This window comes from Onychomys torridus, chromosome 5, assembly GCF_903995425.1.
Source record: "Onychomys torridus chromosome 5, mOncTor1.1, whole genome shotgun sequence".
NCBI classification, from domain to species: domain Eukaryota; kingdom Metazoa; phylum Chordata; class Mammalia; order Rodentia; family Cricetidae; genus Onychomys; species Onychomys torridus.
The window spans coordinates 34,021,753-34,040,625 of NC_050447.1; the positions used below are offsets into that span (position 1 = coordinate 34,021,753).

General features: G+C 43.8%; 1 protein-coding gene across 1 annotated transcript in view; it reads right to left on the minus strand.

The window, feature by feature from the left end:
- Window positions 1-18,602, minus strand: part of Smpd3 (sphingomyelin phosphodiesterase 3) — an 87,430-nt gene extending 68,828 nt beyond the window's left edge. The window contains exon 1 of the mRNA XM_036188760.1: window positions 18,430-18,602. The gene's annotated coding sequence lies outside the window, so the exon portion shown is untranslated. The remainder of the gene's footprint in view (window positions 1-18,429) is intronic.
- Window positions 18,603-18,873: the final 271 nt, after the last annotated feature.

An 18,873-nucleotide genomic window follows, 5' to 3' on the forward strand; every position in this document is an offset into this window, starting at 1 on the left:
AAGGTCAGCTTTGATCTGACAACAGCAGAAACTGTCCCCCTTCCCTACTCCCCACTACCAATATCTATTCTCCACTGTGGTTTGAACATCTCCACCAACACACATTTGAAATTTGACCTCCATTGTGAAAGGTGGAAACTTGATTTAAATGAGATGGGCCTTTGGGAGGTAATTAAAATTAAATGAGGCCATAAGAGTGGGGCCCTAATCCAATGGGACTGTGGCTTTTATAAGAAGAGTAAGTGATGGAAGCAGATGCAGAGATCCACAGCCAAGCATTGGGCTGAGCTCCAGGAGTCCTGTTGAAAAGAGGGAGGAAGGATTGTAGGAGCCAGGGAGGTCAAGATCACGACAAAGAAACCCACAGAGACAGTTGACCTGAGCTCCTGGGAGCTCACAGACTCTAAACCAACAGCTAGAAAGCCTGCATTGGACTGACCTAGGCTCTCTATATGTGTTGGGTGACAGTTGTATAGCTTGGTCTCTGTGTTGGGCCCCTAGCAGTGGGACCAGATCGGTCCTGGTGCATGAGCTGGCTTTTTGGAACCTATTCTCCATGGTGGGATACCTTGCTCAGTCTTGATGGAGGGAGGAAGAGCTTAGTCCTGCCTCAACTTGATATGTCATGCATTGTTGACTCCCTTGGGGAGGCTTTACCCTTTCTGATGAGTGGATGCCGGCTGAGGTGGGTTGAGGGGTAGGGTGTAGAAAGAATGTGGAAAAAGGGAGCAGGAGGAGAGGAGGAAGGGGAAACTGTGGTTGGTATGTAAAATAATTTTAAAAATAATAATTTTTAAAAAAGAAGAGAAAAGGCCTAAACTAGAATTGTCTGTCTTGCCATATACTGCCTTATGCTGCCCTGGGACTCTTCAGAAAGTGCCTCCAAACAAGGACCTTACCAAATGTGGCCACCTGATCCTGAACTTCCCAACCTTCAGCACCATAAGCCAAATAAACCTTTATTTTTGATAAATTACTTGCTCTCTGCTATTCAGTTATAGCACTTTAGTGGAGGCACAAAGACACTCCCCATCTCTTAGCCCTCGCTGCCATGCTAATCGTAATTTCTTTTCATCTCTAGAAATGTATAGGAACACTTTTTCAGAGATAAAACATAAACAGAGAAAAGGCCACCGTGGTTACTCTCCATACGTATTTGGTGCAGATGCTTTCCCCTGCCTCCCTAGTCATGGTTTTTATTGACTGCAATGCTGGGGCTGCGAGTTGTGATTCTGTGTGAGAATCAATTTCATAGGCATCAACAAACCAAGAGGAGGATTAATCCAGACACCAAAACTGAGCATTGCAACTATTTTGGGTCAAGTCTACTTTTCATTCCTGAATGGACTGTGGCTCACCTATCTTTCCTCCATCTGGCACCTCAGCCTTCATTCTGAGTTTTGTACATTGAATTTGGGCACAAGCATATGAGGAAACCCTAGGCTAATGTTCCTTTTTGCACTCCAGCCCATTCTACTGTTACTGTAAAAACAATACAGAAGAGAATTTGGAAACATCTCATATAGAATCCTCATCCTCACAGTGCATGCTCTGTTTGGCCTTCCCCTTCAGTCTGGGTCCATGTGCGTAATGGCTATACCAGGACACTCTTTATGGTCTATTTACTCAATTAATGTTAGATGTGTCTCCATGTGGCCTTTGAGTCTTCGAGAGCATCATTTCCAGTGGCTGCAGAATGTCGTGTCGAGTGGATAGACATGCATTATTTAATCATTTGCCTTGTGTGCACATTATTGCTGGAAGCCAGGTCATCTGACCCGATTTGGCTCATAATGCACATTTGCCAGTCCCGGTACAGGGAGGGAGCATTTATTCATAAAACATTTACTAACTGTCAGCCAAAAGCAAAGCATTGTACGAGTGAGAAGATGGGTTTAAGGGAGTAAATAAGAAAATGTGGTCTGTAGTACCCAGTTGCTTGAGAGTCTGACTGTAGCAAGGAGGCAGGCCCCCAGGTGTCACCTAGTGAGGGGGGCTGATAGGACTGCTGATCTAAGTTATCCAAGACCCATTTTAATGAAAACAGACTCTTGAGTAATTGGGATTTGTCTTTTAGACATTAGGCATTTATTTGTTATTGATGATAAAGCAATAAAGTTTGGAAGTAATTTAATCAAAATGAATAAGCAGATTCTTGGGATTTTTCCTACAGTTACATCAACTATAGTCAAAATTAGTGCCTGTAGATGCTTCCTGAGAGCAGAGGGGACTCGGAGCAGTCCTGATGGGGAAAACCTGGCTTTCCCTACACAGATTCTCAGTTATCACATACAGAGGCTGGAGAGGGGGACTGGAAACCACCGTTGGATGTAAGAATACCCACTGTTTACTGAGCTCCTGCAGCAGGACAGTCGCTGTAGCAAGGTCTTTACTGAGAAATACGACTTTTGTGTTGAGTCTTTTATGGTAGGTACTATTTTCTCCATGTTTAAGGAGGAGGCTGTGAATTAGAAAAGCCAAGCGATGTGCTAGAGGTTTCTTAGCAACATCTCTTCTCTGAAACCAGATAGCTGTATAGGATTTCATGAAACCATTTTCCCAAAGAGCGGTCTCATGAACATTGTGCCTTCCAAAATAAAATGCTTAACTGGATAACAAGCCAGTCTAGGGAAGAGAAATTATATATAATAATTTTAGAAAGCTCTCAAAGTAATTTACATTCCAATGACAGTATTTACTTTGAGCTGAAATTGATAAGAATATATGTTTAGAATTAGTAAAGTTTATTTTTGCTCTTTCCAAAGAGACTGTACCTTGTAGTTATAAAAGCTTTTGAATTAACATGCCACATAAGTTGGGCTAAATCCTCACTCATTTTATTGGTAGATTAAAAATCTTAGAGTATTTACTGACTTTGAAAAGTCAGGAGGCCAGACTAGAAACCACTGACCAGTGAATCTCAACAGCAAGGTACAGTTTGTCTTTTGAACTGTTAGCTGGATGTGTATGGTCGACAGAAGGAAACTCAGAGTCTCTCCAGTACCGGGGCAACTTTTAAAATCCAACCTTGCTGCTTTTTCTGGTTACTTCAATAACCTAGTTCATATAATCATTCAAGTCAGAGAGAGCCATAGGTTTCATTTTTGGATGGCATAGAGTGGGCGATGATTTATTCTGATTCATTTGTGGGAACCTTCTTTTCCACCTGACTGGGAATGCCTAAATGTTCTCATCGCCCACCCACGGGGCATCCCTGTCTCATGTTCAATCCCCCTTTCCACCATTAGTTTCTCAAAGAGACCTATCTGCAGGCATGTCCACCATCCCTGCCCATCTATGGGCGTTTCCAATCTACAGGCTCATGTATAATACATCCTTGAAGCTCTGTAATGAGTTTGGAGCTAGAGATGAATTCGGGAGTCCTTAGCATATAGAGAGGAGCTACATCCCTGTATATGAATGAGTGAGGTCATCTGGAGCACAGGCAGAGGGCTCAAGTGAGGAAACCTACACATGTCTTATCTTAGAAAAATCATGTGAGCTACTACTGTGCCAGATGCAGGGGTGGAAAACATACATTGAGGCACGAGGACAAAGTTGGGGGAATGAAGCATTTAGGGCAAAGAAAATGGCATTCCAAACAGAGAGTGACCCGAGGGCCTGCCCAGAAGGTTAGGTATGTGAGCCTGCCCAGACTTCTATCTGATGCCCTTGTTTGTTACATTTTTACCCAATTTTCCATGAATTTATTTTCTCACATCTTGAAAATTATAACCTTGTGCTATGAGAGTAAGCGTCTTCTATTTTTAAAGTCATAGAATATTATATGATCATTAAAGAACACTAGAAGAAAACATGGAAAGAAAAAAAGTATTTCAGTTCTTCCAAACATACCAAATGTTAATTTTGGTATAGTTTCTTTCAGTGGCTCTTTGGTGGTTTAGGGCTTTTAAATGCAATTATAATTACACTGTATGTAAAATGTGCACTAAATTTAACATTCAGATCACAAGTATCAATTTACAGCAGTCTCCTGAAACATGGCAAACATCATTCCAACCACATCAAACTCAGTACCACCTTTTAATTCACTCTTAATTATACCACTCCTTTCTATTTTCATGTATGTTTTGGCTACTTGGTGTTAGGCTCTCAGAGTAGTATGTAAATTTATGCCCACAACTGTCATCTGGCCAGCTTCTTGTATTTTTTTGTGACAGATTTTTGCCTCACGTATCTTGATGTTAAGGTACTAAGTGTACAAATGTTCAGAACAGCAATCCTTCACAATTGCATCCATGAATATGAAATTACCCTTTTATGCTGCTTGACGCTGCTTATTGCCTTACAGTGTGCTTTGTCTGATCCAGCCACTCACGCTTTTCTTTTGTTTGCACTTACCTGCTATAGCTTTGCCTACCCTGCAGCCCTTTTATTTCAGGTAAGCCTCTCGCATTCATTTAATCGAGGGACCTTTGTCTTCCACCAGGGGAGTGTTAAATGCTTATACTGATTGTTGTAACCATTCTGGGTGGCTTCCCGCCAGTGGTTTTTGTGTTTCCTGCATTTCCTTTCTTTTGTGACTTTTGAGCTATAGCTGGTGATTTCTTCTTTTCTTTGCAGCAGTGATGTGGAAGGGAGACGTCTTGTTTCTCACTCCACTGATCTGCCTTCTGTTGCTGCCAATGAGTGTTTTAATTTGTCTCTGTGTTCAGTTTCTAACCAGCTCAGCTTCTCTCAGCCTGCCCTTCTCATCCCTACAGCAAGGTTCTAAAGGTTTGATGTTGATGTTTGTTTTTGCCAACACCAGGATGGGAGTCCTGTGTGTCTGGAGCAGGAGAGAACAGGCCACTTCAAGGAGGGATCCTCATTGCTTCTTGAGAGATGAGGGACACCAAACCCTCTCCAGAGGTTGTATGCATCTGGTAATGGTGGGCACTGGCAAGGTAGAAAGTGTTCATTATCAGTTGTGTGGTGAGAGCCCCTCCTTCAGGCTATTCTGGCCCTGAAGTGAGAAAAGTAGCCTGAGTAGATCTGATCTCAGCTGGCAAAGATGAGCTCTGTCAGGAAGAGGGTCTCAGGGCAGAGGGACAGAGGAAGGGTATGTAGGGAACCTGATCTGGCTTGTTGCCTAGATAGGTGGTACAGGGCATATCAGTCTCAGGTGTGACATTTCCTGGGCACACAAATTATTTTAAAAGGTACTTTAAATGGCTTGTAAATGGGATTTCAGTGAGGGCTTTTCTGGTATCTCCATTTGTCCTTTGTCTTTGAAAGGTAGTACATGAAAACTCTCTATAGTGCATTAGCAGCCTTAAATGGTTTGTTTAAATTTCAACACCAGAATTGTTTAATTTAGTCTAATGGTTGCTCTTCTGTATTCCCTATCACAGAGGTACTGATTGTGGGGCGGCCACTGCTACAAGAAGGTCTGAGGTCTGCAAAAGGCAGGCAGGCTAGCTGAGTTGGAATAACCTGCTTCACACCCTAGAAGGTCTTTAGAGGAAGCACAAATGAGGCAGTCCTGTCTTCTAGGGACCGAGCAGCAGGGCTTGTGACTGACTTGCCATCACTGATCCTGTTTGACTGGGCCAAAGTTTTTCCAAGAATGTCCTCAGAGACAGGCAATATGCCAAAGATCTGCTGGTGAGAAGGAGGAATATAGCACGTGAAGTGGTTAGTGCTGTGGTAGGCAAGTATAACTTTCGGATAAGGATGATGAAGGCAAGTAGCACCCCAGGAGGGCGGATGCACTTTCACTGGTCTCCACAGGCTGGTGTCTCATACATGTAGAATTTCTCTGGTACCAAGATTAAGAGGTAACATCTCCAGAGTCTAGACAATCAGGAGACAAGGAAGACTTGGGGCTGGGACAAGGCCAGGGTTGGTCCTGGAAGATAAAAATCACAACTCTAACCTTCAAGATGTTCCAGCCTTTATAGTTAGGATGACCATTGCCAGACCCTCAGAGTACCCAATTGGGAAATTGAGGTCCAGAGATGTAGGTGATATATTCAGGGTCACTCAACAAACTCACCCAAATGTCTTATCTCATCTCAGAGTATTTTGGTGTGTTTGTCTTTCCTTTTACATGTGCTGGTGTGTATTTTCTAACTCAGGTTTTAACACCTAGACCCAACATATGAGTGTGTGTATATGTGTTTCCCCCAGTAGAATCAGCCACTCCTCTATGGCCTCTGCCCACCCCTCATCTTGCTACACTATAATTATCTGTCTCTGCATGTCCCTAAGAGCAGGACTATTGGGCTATGTTCTATATACACAGTCAGCACACAGTGAATTTTATTTTATTTTTAAAGTTGATGAATTTACAGCCGTCCACTCATGCATAGATTACCAGGGCTTGGTCCTATTAAATATGTAGTCTCTTTACACTGGAAATGCTAATTGCTTTGATTTGATTGTTATAAATTACATGCATGTATCAAATTATCATACTGTACCTCATGAATATGTATAAACACTGTGTCAATTAAAATAAATGAATAAATAATAATACTTTAAAAATCAATTATTTTAAAATTATGTTCTTTTAAAAAAAAGGCTTATTTATTTCTATGACTGTAGATGTTTTGCATACATGTTTATCTGTGCATGCCTGGTGCCCAGAGAGGCCAGATAAGGGCATTGGATGCTCTGGAACTAGAGCTATGGAAGGCTTTGAGTCACTGGAAATTGAATCTGGGTCCTCTGGAAGTGAACTATCATGCAAGTTCTGAGAATCAACCTGGGCCCTCTGGAAGAGTAGCCAGGGCTCTTAACTGCTGAACCATCATCTTTCCAGCCACTAAAGTTAGGTTCTTTGTAAGGTTAAGAACTATAAAACTACGGCTGCTCAGATTCCATTGCTTTGTGCTGCCCCTTGTTGAGTATGCTTCTTCATAGCATATGTGCTTCTCCCAGAACTCAGAGGCAGAGGCAGGAGGACCTCTTTGAGTTCAATGTTGATTTGTTCTGCATAGCAAGTTCCAGCCAGGGTTACACGGTGAGATCCATGTCTCAAAAAATAAGAAAGAACTGACTAACTCACTTAAGCCAGAGACTGTCTCATTTACTTCTATTTCTTCTATGTATGGCATAGGGCTTATTATAGAATAGGAACTAGGTATGTGAGAAAACTGTGAACACTTGCTGAGCATTTCCTGTGTCTGTATGTCTTGAGGCTGATCATAGGAACCTCTAAGAATTGGCCTATCAGAGCTGTTGTTTCAGAATGACAAGTAAAAAGGCTGCTGCTGTTGCAGCTTGAAGTAATCCTAAGCCCAACTTTCCAAGGCCCAGCCATTGCAAATGTCCATCCTTTACTGTTCAGATCATTTCCCAATCTGACTTTCTTCATCAGAAGTCATCATTCAACCCTATGGCATTCAACAAATGCTGGTAGACATTGTTGCTGGAATCGATGCCCTGATAAGCCCATAACATTCTATTAGTAAAACATTTGTAAATGGTAGGGGGGCTATCAATGGCAAAATCTTTGTGGCCTTGCCCACCCTGTATCTAGCCTTCCAGTATTGTAGAGGGTGTCTGGAAGCCTAGCACAACTTTTCAAAGAAAATACAGCGAGACACCATGGTCTCTTTCGTTGTCTGTCATCTTGTACATCAAACTCCTTTTTACTCATCAAAGAATTCTCTCATAGCTGTAAAAGCCACTCCCCCATTCCACCCCATGTATTCTCCACAGAGCTGCAGGTGCCTCTTGGAAGAAGTGCCACATTTCTACCCTGTTCCTTTCCTGCCTTTGTTTTCCATTGTTATTAGCAGCGTAGCTATGGAGAGAAATCTGGCGCAGATTGTGACTGCAGCCATTTCTGATCTTTCTTCTACAGTGTAAAGAGGATAGGATTTGGTTTCTTTGCTGCCTAGAGAAAAATAAGCAGAATGAATTTAAGATGGCAAGTCCTGAAAAAAAACTCCCTGAACGGGAGGGGTTGCCAATGATGGGGGCTACATTCATAACAGGGTATGGAGTTTTCAGTGATCTTGACTTAGATCCTCACAGCAACTACTCTGAGAGGCAACCATTTGGAAGTGTCATTGGGGAATCATGAACCAAATGAAAAACTGCTTGTCTTCTAGAGCAGAGGGCAAAGGCCTCAGCCCAGGGTGCAAAAGTTCTGCCTCCTCTGTCACAGAGAAGGCCTTTCCTTAGCTTTGTGTTTGGGGTTGGGCTCCACAGCTGTTTGAGGCATCTGTGCTTTTTGGCAGCTTCTGCTGCCTGCCACTTGCAGCAGACCACCTATCCTGCCTAGTGCTTTTGTGAAGATCAAATGAGAGAAGCAGTAGTATAAGCTGGATATGGTGGGATTATGCCTGGAATCCTAACATTTGAAAAGTGGGATGAAGAGTTCAAGGCCAGACTTGGTTATGTAAGGAGTCAGCTGAAGCTACATGAGACCCTATCTCAAAAGAAGAAAAAGGGGAGAAAAAAAGGAGAGAAAGAAGCCATGTGAATTCTTTGGAAACTGAAGAGTACTAGTAGGCATGTTGGATGGTGGTTGCTATCTGCCCACACCTTCCACAAGTTCTGGCCTTGGATATGCTTGATTCATGCACTCAGTGCTGCCACAAAATGAGCACATCCAGTGGGATGCTCCAAGCTGGTGGTTTTGTATCTTATGTTCCTTTGCCTAGGAATGTGTTTGGTTCTTGTAGCTACTTTTCTTGTTACTGTGACAAAATATCCAACAGGAAGCAACTTTAGTAAAGAAAGGAGTCTGTAAGATGGATAGACTCCTCACAATATAATTTCAGTTTCCAGGATCCACAAAGTAGAAGATCAACTCTCAAAAGTTGTCCTTTGACTTCCATTTGCTAGCTATAGCATGGGACACACACACACACACACACACACACACACACACACACACACTTAATTTTAAATGTACTTAAAAGCATATTTCTGTCTATTAAAAACAACTAAGGGAGGGTATGTTTTGGCTCACAGTTGAAAGTATGGTCTATTACAGTAGGAAGCCATGGCAGTAGGAGCTTGAGGTAGTTGGTCACATTATGTCTATCCACAATTAAGAAGCAGAGAGAAATAAAGGCTCATTTCTCTTTTCTATTCAGTTCAGGACCCTAGCCCATGAATGGTGCTACCCATAGTCAAGAGGAGTCTTTCCCCTTCTTTTAAGATAATCCAGTTAATCAGTCCCTCGAAGGTGTGCTCAAAGGCTTGTTTCCTAGCAGTTTCTAGTTTCTGTGAAGTTGACAACCAACATTGTCAATATCACCACAGTTCTTTAACACTTGTTATGCAAATGTTCCAAGCTTCTCAAACATCTATTTCCTATAGAAACTCCAGTCCAGTACACTGGAGCACATGGTTGGCATTCCCACCATTGTCCATTTGGTCACAGCCTTTCTGCACCCCCTGCCTCCTGCTCCCTATTGCACTAACCCTTGATGACCTGTTTGAAGACCTCTTTACAAACTAGCCACAAAGCATCGCTCCCTCCTTCAAACAGTTCTTGAGTTCCTGCTGATGTGTATTTAGAGAGGCCATGATCACTACGATTAAGAGCAGATCCTGCAACCTGATGGTCTGGGTGGGATCTTGGTTATACCTCTTACTGACTGCATGACTTTGGGCAAGTTACTTAAAGTCACTGAACATTGCTTCCCTGAGCTTAAAATATAGACATAATGCTGTCATTTACACATAATGGCTGAGCCACTGTAATCATTTGATAAAGGAGGGATAGCATTATCTTAAAGCATTTTTCTTGTATGCTGCCATGTAATTGCCATGGCAGTAAGAGAAACTTTGTTTTATTGTACTAGATAAGAAAAATGAGGCTCAGAAAGGTTAAAACTCAGGCTGGAGTGATAGCTTAGTTGGTAAAAATGCTTAGCTTGCAAGTCTGAGGACCTGAATTATATCCCCTTGAACCCAAATGTTAAAAGGTGGGCATGGGCTGGGGAGGCAAAGACAGGAGGATCTGTAAGACTTACAGGCCAGTCAGCCTAACCTACTAGGCAAGTACCAGACCAATGAGAGAAGCTATCTGAAAAACCAAGATGGATAGCCTCTGAAGAAAAATAGCTAAGGTTGTCCTGTGACATCTACATACATGCACATGCACACGCACACATGCGTGCACACACACACACACACACACACACACACACACACAGTTAAAATACATTTGCATGAGGTCACATATTTGGTGGCAAAAATTAGATTCAAGATGAAGTCTCTTAGTGGAAACCACAGCTTTCTCACTGCTCTAGTCAACCTGCACTAATGCAGCTTTGTGGTTAATTCAGTTTTTGTTCCTTAGTCTATTCTTCCCAATGGGTCCTTTTCCTTCCCATTGGGAAAAACATGCAGTTTAAGGCCTAGCTGCCCCTCAAACTTAGCATCAGCATTTTGTTCCTGTAAGTCAGGGTCTTCCAACAGAACCAGGGTATATATAGCTTGTCCCCAGGCTTTTCTACCTCTATCTACCAATCACATGTTGACCTATGAAATCGGACATTCATACACTTCCTATGAGACCAATCTGAATACTTTCTTTATAGTCCAATACTCTCTGTTAACATGATTCTTCACTGAGCTTCACATATATTCTTTCCTTTCCTCCCTCCCTCCCTCCCTCTCTCTCTCTCTCTCTCTCTCTCTCTCTCTCTGATTTTTATTTATTTATTTTTTAAGATAGTTCACACTGTAGCCTGGGCTGGGCTGGGAACTCATAGCCATACTTATGAATCAACTTCCAAAGTAGCCAGGCAGTGGTGGTGCATGCCTTTAATCCCAGCACTTGGGAGGCAGAGGCAGGCAAATCTCTGTGAATTTGAGGCCTATAGTCTGGTCTATAGTGTGAGTACCTGATTATTTATTTATTTATTTTTCCTAATTTCCTCCTCAGCACAACCTACAAAAAAGTTGCAACTACCTCCATTTTAAAGAGGAGGAATTGGGACTCTTGCCAAGGCCAAGGGGATGGGAGAACAGCCTTGATCTTGAGTGTGTTTGATTCCTGTCCAGGAATTTCCCCCTAGAGCACAAAGATCTTATTCTCTTGAGGAACCCTAGTGACCAAGAGACTTAGGCATCTGGTACAGGCATCCTCTAATCATCCTCTTCCTCAACTCATTAACAGAAGATATGTGCACAATGTGGTTAATCTGTTTATTTATTTTATGCTTATGGAAATGGCTCTAAATTTTTCCTCAGCATCATCAGCCACCAGAAAACAGGGGGCCAAATCCCAGCAACTCATGAGTTATACTTAACAGATGTTTTCAATCTTGTTTTAGCAAACAATAAATCTTTGATCTGAAAACTGCCTGCTTGCTTTACTCCTGTTGTTTCTGGCCTTTAATATTCTATATGTTCCCATTATTAACAATAGTTAATATTCAGTAAAAGTTAGCTGTAGAGCAGTTACTGTTCTAAGTAATTTAACTCATAATCAAAGAGGCAGGCTGTTATTCCCTCATTTAATAAATGAGGATACAGATGTTTAAGGGCACACAGCCTAAATGATAGAGCCAGGATTCAATCACAGGCCAAAGTTATAAAAACTGCTTTTCTAAATATCCATTTTATAAAGAAAATTTCCCCCCAAAGGGAACATGCTAGTATAGTGCTAATCCAGTACAAGTATAACACAGCTACAAATGTAAGCAATACATAATTATATTCATATGTACACACACATATATAGATAGATATAAATTTTTGCAGAGCTAGGGACTGAACCCAGCCTCAACTATATGCCCCAACATTCACATATATTGTTACAATTTTTAAAAATTAGATTTACTTATTTTTAGTTTATGTGTATTAATGTTTTGCCTGCATGCATGTATGTGCACCACATGCATACCTGTTGGATCCTCTGAAACTGGGGTTACAGACGGTCATTGAACCACATGTATGTGAATCAAACTTGGGTCCTGTGCAAGAGCAACAAGGGCTCTTAACTGCTAAGCTGTCTCTCCAGCCCTAGCATAAATTTTGTAAATGTTACATTTGAAGAAGTAAAAAGAAACTGAGTAGAATTGATTTTAACATTATCTTTTATTTAATTAAATATACCCAAAACATTACTTCAACCCAGTTGCACTTCAAGCGTTCAGTAGCCAGCTAAGTGACTACCATTGAACGACACAGGTAAAAGCAGACTTTGTATTTTGTGTGTGTGTGTGTGTGTGTGTGTTTTATCCTTGTTTTTTCCTATTTCAACTTTAGAATTGTGTTTTGGTTTAGAATTGGATCAAATAAAGCTATGCTGATGGAAATGTGCCCTTTGGATAACTTGATGAACAGAGCAGCAGTTTAGGACTGTGGAAAGAACAAGCATTAGGTGTCATGAAATGTGTGTTTTAAGACCCATCTTTGGGGATCTTGGGGCTGGGGAGATGGCTCAGAGATTAAGAACACTGACTGCTCTTCCAGAGGTCCTGAGTTCAAATCCCAGCAACCACATGATGGCCCACAACCATCTGTAATGAGATCTGGTGCCCTCTTCTGTATACATAATAAATAAATAAATCTTAAAAAAAAAAAAAAGACCCATCTTTGCCACCAACAAAGGATGTGGTCAGAGAATCTTTCAAATTCCCTTAGCTTCTGTCTTCATGATAAAAAAGGCATGAGAGTTTATGATACTTAAACTTATTTCCATCTTTAAAAACTCCTGCTATGGAAACACTCATTTGTGTGTTTCAGCACATCCACTCAATATTTCTTAATGTCAGGACTTGTGCCAAGTTGGAGGTTGAGTTCTATGAGCCCAAATATGTACCTGGGACATTGCAGGCAGTAGAACTATTTGTTGAATGATTATAAACCTAGTCTTCCTTTGAGGGAGCTTTGAGTTATTGCCAGAATAATTATAATAGTCTTAGGATTAATTATATATTTTGTTTCCTTTCTTATATTGGATTTAAATCTTCATAGTATATGCTTTCTGGAGGAGATACCTGGGATTTAAAACTATTTCCTGATCCTACTAGCAAAGAGGGTGGTGCTCATGCATAGTCATGGCTGTCTAGAGACCTCCACAAATGGTCTCTTATTACATGCTGTTCTGATGCTGCAGAGAGCTAAGACTCTAAATAAGACAACAATCAAATCTGTCTGTGGTTCTATGAATCAGAGCAGACCCAGATGGGAAACCAGATCCTTGGCCTCCAAATGCCCTCAGGAACCACATCTCATGTCAGAGCTCTGTAAAGCCCCAGCATGTAGAGAAAAGGAATCACTCAGAAATGGGATGGAGACCTAGCTTAATAAAAAGCATCTTATTAAGAGAATAGGGCTGCTATTTCTGAGCGATAAGTAAATTAAAACCCAGGGAGAAGAGAAAAAGGACAAGTCTATTCTTCTTTCCCCATTTTAGACATCTAAGGTTACAGCTACCAAACAGAGAGTTCCTGGGCACAAGACCATATGTGTGTGGAAAGATGGGGACAGTTGAGACTGCTACTCTGGGAAAACCAGAACATGTGACATTGAGTTCATCAAGCTCCAAGCTGCCCACCTCCAGGAGTCTTGAGCCACATCTGAAGGTAGAGCATTAGCTGTGATGGTGTGAGGGCAGGAACATGATGTTTTCCCAAGACTAGCTGACGTCCACAACAATGAAAAGTTTTATTTAGGTGTTAAGAACTTTGATGTGAAAATCTGAGAATGGGAGTAGATGAAAGGACTCTTCTAACAACATCTTTATTTTGTCAGCTCTGAATGCACTTGGTATTAAAAAAAAAAGCAGAGCCTTTTATTTCTTCTTCCTTTCTTAAAAAAAAAAAAAAAAAAAACTACTTTATTGCCAGCCAGACTTAAATTCCTGTGAAAAATTTCCACTCTAGGAAGAAAACCCTGTTATTACATTCTCTTCTTTGGTAACTAGGTCCAAGCAACAAACCTTAACAGAATAAGAATGACAGTATACTTGCTGAACTTGAAGGCCTCTGTGACTTGTGTTTGAATTCTAGTTTGCCCCTAACTTCACTCCTCTAAAATTAGATATTCCTTTACATAGGACAGTCCAATACTTCAATTTTTGCTTCAGCAGTAGAAAAAGAAATGTGGCAAGGATGGATTCTGACTTTAATAGATCCGATGGAACCTAAACACTGCTTCCTCTGTGTGAACACTGGCACCCCTTTCCTCTGAAAGCTTTGTTTGTTCACCTTGAAAGTGGGAATAACACTACCTCATAGGACTGTCAGGATTAAATGCATTCTTGCATGCAAACAGCCTGATTTAGAAAATGCTTCCTCTTATTATTAGATTGTAATTCTTTAAATAGGGATTGCCGATGGGCCTATTCAAGATGATGCAGTGAAAACCTCTACATCTCTGTTTTCTTCCATTCTCCTCTGTGATTTAGGGAAATCCTCACAGATGCGGTAGCCCTCAGCTCTGATCTATTCCCTACCGGTTGAAGGAGGCAGGTGGAGGCCCGTATTCCAGAACCTTGGATAGATCCACGCCTTCGCTCAGCCACTCCTCCACCAAGGAGCTGCTTCTGAGAAGGAGCTACAGCAACCTGGGAACATGTTTCCAGCAAGGCTGCGTTAAGCAGGGGTACTCCCAATATGAATGCTGTCTCTTGCATGCACACTCACTGTCATCCATGCTCACAGTCTTCAACATGGCCAACCTGCCTTCCTGGGTGTTTTTAAGGAGTCTCTTTTTCAGAAAGCCATAACTCCACCCAAAAGAATTTTCAATAGAGTCCTTTTCTTTTTTCCTATGAGCTTCAAGGATTTTTTGGGCCCCCAAAGAGCAAAAATATCATCCACATTTTCCTATATCTGGTATTTAATTTGTGGCTTCAGTACAAGGATTAAACTTTGTTTGTTTGTTTGTTTTTGAGACAGGGTTTCTCTGTGTAGCCCTAGTTGTCCTGAAACTCAAAACATAGACCAGGCTGGCCTTGAACTCAGAGATCCACCTGCCTCTGCTTCCCAAGTGCTGAGATTAAAGGCATGTGCCACCACTGCCTGGTTGAATTAAATATTCTTGATTAACCTCAAGTAAAAGCAATAATGCATGAGCATGAGGAAATGTTTTACAAGACAAAGATTCAGGTATGAATGAAAAGGAACATAAAATAATTTTATCACTTATGGGTAATGTTAAGCCCTCTTCTCTAATCGGGATAATCAGGTGGTTCAGTTTATGAGGTGATTTACCTTTTCTCTCACCAATGCAGAACACAACACACACTATATGCAGTCACTTTCTGAACAGGCAAGGAAGAAATTAAGTCCTATTTTTACTTTATGATACTGAGTCACGTAGTTCAATGCAAATCACATGGATGCCAAAGTAAGAACAATGCCAGGTATTTAAATGCCTTTCCTTTGAGGAGCTCCAAAAATTTTGTGACAGTGTGAAATCCTTTCAGAGCAACTCCAGCAGAGACACATGTCACCAGGCAGGCATTTAGGACTGAGTATGTCTCATCCATCTCCCCCTCTCCAGTTCATAGGAAAAACCAGTGCTCATGGGCCTTTTGCATTTAGTAATAGCCTCAGATGTCTGAAGTTTTTAAGCCACAATGTCATTGAGGAAAATAAGGCTTGGTTTTGAAAATGTGTTACTGACTGCTTTAATAAGAAGAAAGAGAAAAAGATTGAAAAATGGAATATGAGAGAAAGGGAAAAGTAAAGAAAGATAGGAGAGAGAACAGAAAGGTACCCAAACTTCCCTGACATTGATAACTGTTTTCTCTTTCTCAACTGTACTGAGACATAAAGACCTTCAGACCCACTTTTCCATGTGGCTGAAGAGGGCAGCAGTTTTACTACTTGATGCCATTTGAAAGAACATAGACAAGAACAGCATCTTGGGGGAAGAAGGTGCCTCAGTGGGAGGAGCTTACTTAGTTGGTATCCTCACCACTATGAAACAAACAACCAAACCAAAACAAGAACATCTACTCCAAAGGTAAACAGGAAATTAGCACCAACAGAAAAGGTGTGTGGTTTTACCTAATATTGCCTACACCAACTCTGTGGTTGTCAAATTGTGCCTTGGTTTGACTTCCTTCCAGCAGAGGTCACTGTGGATGCTGGCAGTGGATACTTAAGGGAAAAGGACAGGTAGGCTTGGCTGGCTGGTGGCTCCACTGTCTGGTTCTTCCACAGTTAATAATATATCCCCTTAATTCATGTGAAGGAGGTTATCTTGAATCTACATAAAAACCTTTGGCATAAAAATGGTGGTGGTAGTGAAACTGGGGTCAATTCCTGGGACTGATCTGTCCTGAGAGGGTGTGTTTATTTTCTAGGAGTATTAAGACAGAGTCTCATTATTTAGCCCAGGCTGACCCCTACCTCATGACAATCCTCCTGCCTCAGCCTTTTGAGTATTGGGATTACAGGCATGTGGCTGCCATGCCTGGTTTGTACCTGGTGTTTCTGAGACTTCATTTCTGATTACTAGAAAACCTAGCTCTATAATCCTTCCAGACTCTACTGATAGGCCTCCCAAACCTTACTTGGCAGTCATGGTAGTGGTAGGGCAGATTCTGGTCATTAGGGTAGCCCACTGCAGCATGATAAGGCGCTCCAAGGGATGAGGATGTTATCAGACTTAGATTTGGGTTCCCAAAGGGATGAAGAGGTGGCCACATCCGTGTGAAGTTTCACTCACTGGAACGTATCCAGTCCTTTAGGCTAGACCCTAGGCAGTTTTAAGATGCTTCCATCCTGAAGGCACACATTTGAACCTTGGGTCAGCAGTGTGGCTTGAGAGTTGAAGGGATGACTCTCTTGCTCCCCTCTACCTCCAAGCTTAGTTCCTCTTCTTTCTCCTTCTCTCCAGCCCTCCCCCTGCCATATGTATAGGCTCACCACAGCACGGCACACATGTGAACACCGAAGCACGGACCGACACATTCACACACATTTGCACTCACTCTGACCCACACTATTACCAATAAAAATACGCCCAGCCTCAGAACCAAATTTGACCTATTATAGCTAATAGGGCATGAGGTTGAGTGGGTCCAGTCAGCATGCCTCTTCAGACCTGGCTCATGCATGTCCCCTAAACCCCTACCCTTCCCGGAAGGTAGAGCCCCTGGTCATCCCAGTCCTCGTGGTCACAAGTCCTGGCTCTGGTATCCATCGCGCACACCGCATTCCTGGGGCAGGACCAACAGTGGGGGTCAGGAGAGGGCGGGGGTACTAGAGAAGAGTGCATGGTACAGGACCCAGCATAGCACAACCACCTCCTCCCTCGGGATTTTCCATCCCGGCTCGCGCGGGCCCGCGAGGAGCGAGCGCGCTTTGTCTCTCTCTCTGCTCCTGGCACGTTTCCGTGGAAGCTACCCGTGCCGCGCCCGAAGCCCCCCTTCCTCAGCCGCGCCCCTCTCGCACAGCCCAGCCATGCACGCCTGTCAGTGCCGCGATCGCCGCTTTGTCCTCCGGCGAATGCCTGGGCAGAGCGCGAAAGCCGGGCACCTGAGAGCAGCCGCTGCACGCCTGGTCGCAGATCCCCGCGGCCAGATCTGGGGCGCGCTCGGCATGCAGCGGAGCATCCCTCCAGGATCCGCGAACGCGGAGGACATCACCTGGAGCTGCAGGTTGCTGGAGAGGGAGACCCCTGGGTCCTGCCCCTCAGGTGCCCATCTAGCTCTGACTCCTCGCTTAGAGGTGCTAGAGCTCTAATCCCCGGGGTGTGGCGGAGCAGGGAGGATGGTCTCCACTTTGTACAGCCTGGGACCTGGATCTAGGTGGAGAGGGCCCGGGAGATAAGACCTAGGTAGGGAGGGATCCCTTAGACTCTCACTTCCACCCACCTCCCACATCCAGTCTCTTTAGACCTTAGGCGCGGCTCCATCCATCAGTGCTTCCCTTTATGGGAGCTTGGAGCAGGATGGGGAGGGGTCCTCCAGCCCTTCACTTTCTCCATTCCTCAAAAGCAAATGCCCCACAAAGAACTGGGTGCAAAAGGTAAGGGGAAGAGTCCAGGTTTAGCCATTCCCTAGGATGCAAAGGAGGGCAAGGGGAAGGGTCTCCCCAACAACTCGAAACCTAGGAGTCTGAGAGGAGGGGAGGAGTCTCATCCATCACATTCCAATCCCCCTTTGCAACCTCAAGCCACCGGGCTGTTATAGGGAAGGGTTCCCCTGTCTCCAAACCTCTCCTCCCAGAACACTCTCCATCCTCAATAACCCAAGAAGCGTCGACTTTAGGCACAGGGAAAGGGAGACTCAAGCCTTTTTCGAGCTCTCCCAGGAGAGAAGAGAGAGGGTCTTCCAGCCCTCATCCCTCACATTCAAGAAACCTTTTCACTACACGACAAAACCCAGCCCAGGCTGCTCCGACCTCAGGTACTGGGCCACGGGGAGGCCCGCAGTCAGTCCTCAAGCTCCACGGACAGATGGTGTTGAGTGCGGCGAGGACACGTCCCGTCAACTCCCCAGAACCCCCTTCTCCTCAATAAAACAAAAGCGAGTCCTGCAGCACCCACCTCAGACGGCGCTCAGGAGGGCGCTCAGCGCCGGGCAGCGCACGCGACGCCTCCCAGCTCCTCGCGACCCGGGCTTCCCAGCGGCGGCTCTCGCGGCTGCAGCGGCCGCGGCTTTGGCATCCGGAGCCTCCCTCGGACTCAGCACCTGGAGCGGCGAACAGCTCCGCGCCTCATTCCGCTGACCCCGCCTCCCCCGCGCCGCCGTAGCCAATGGCGATGCAGGCTCCGCCCAGGAGGCTGCCCATTGGGAGGTTCCGGCCCCTCCGTTGAGACCTTGTCCCTAGAGACCGCCCGAGTGTTTGCTCTGCCTACTGGAACATGTAGTCTCTTAGGGCCTTGGAGTGGGCTCATGCCGCGGGCTGGTAAGCAAAGATGGACTGCATTTCCCAGAGTGCATTGAGAAGCCCTGGGCGCGGAGGAGGGTGGGAGGACTGTTTCCATAGC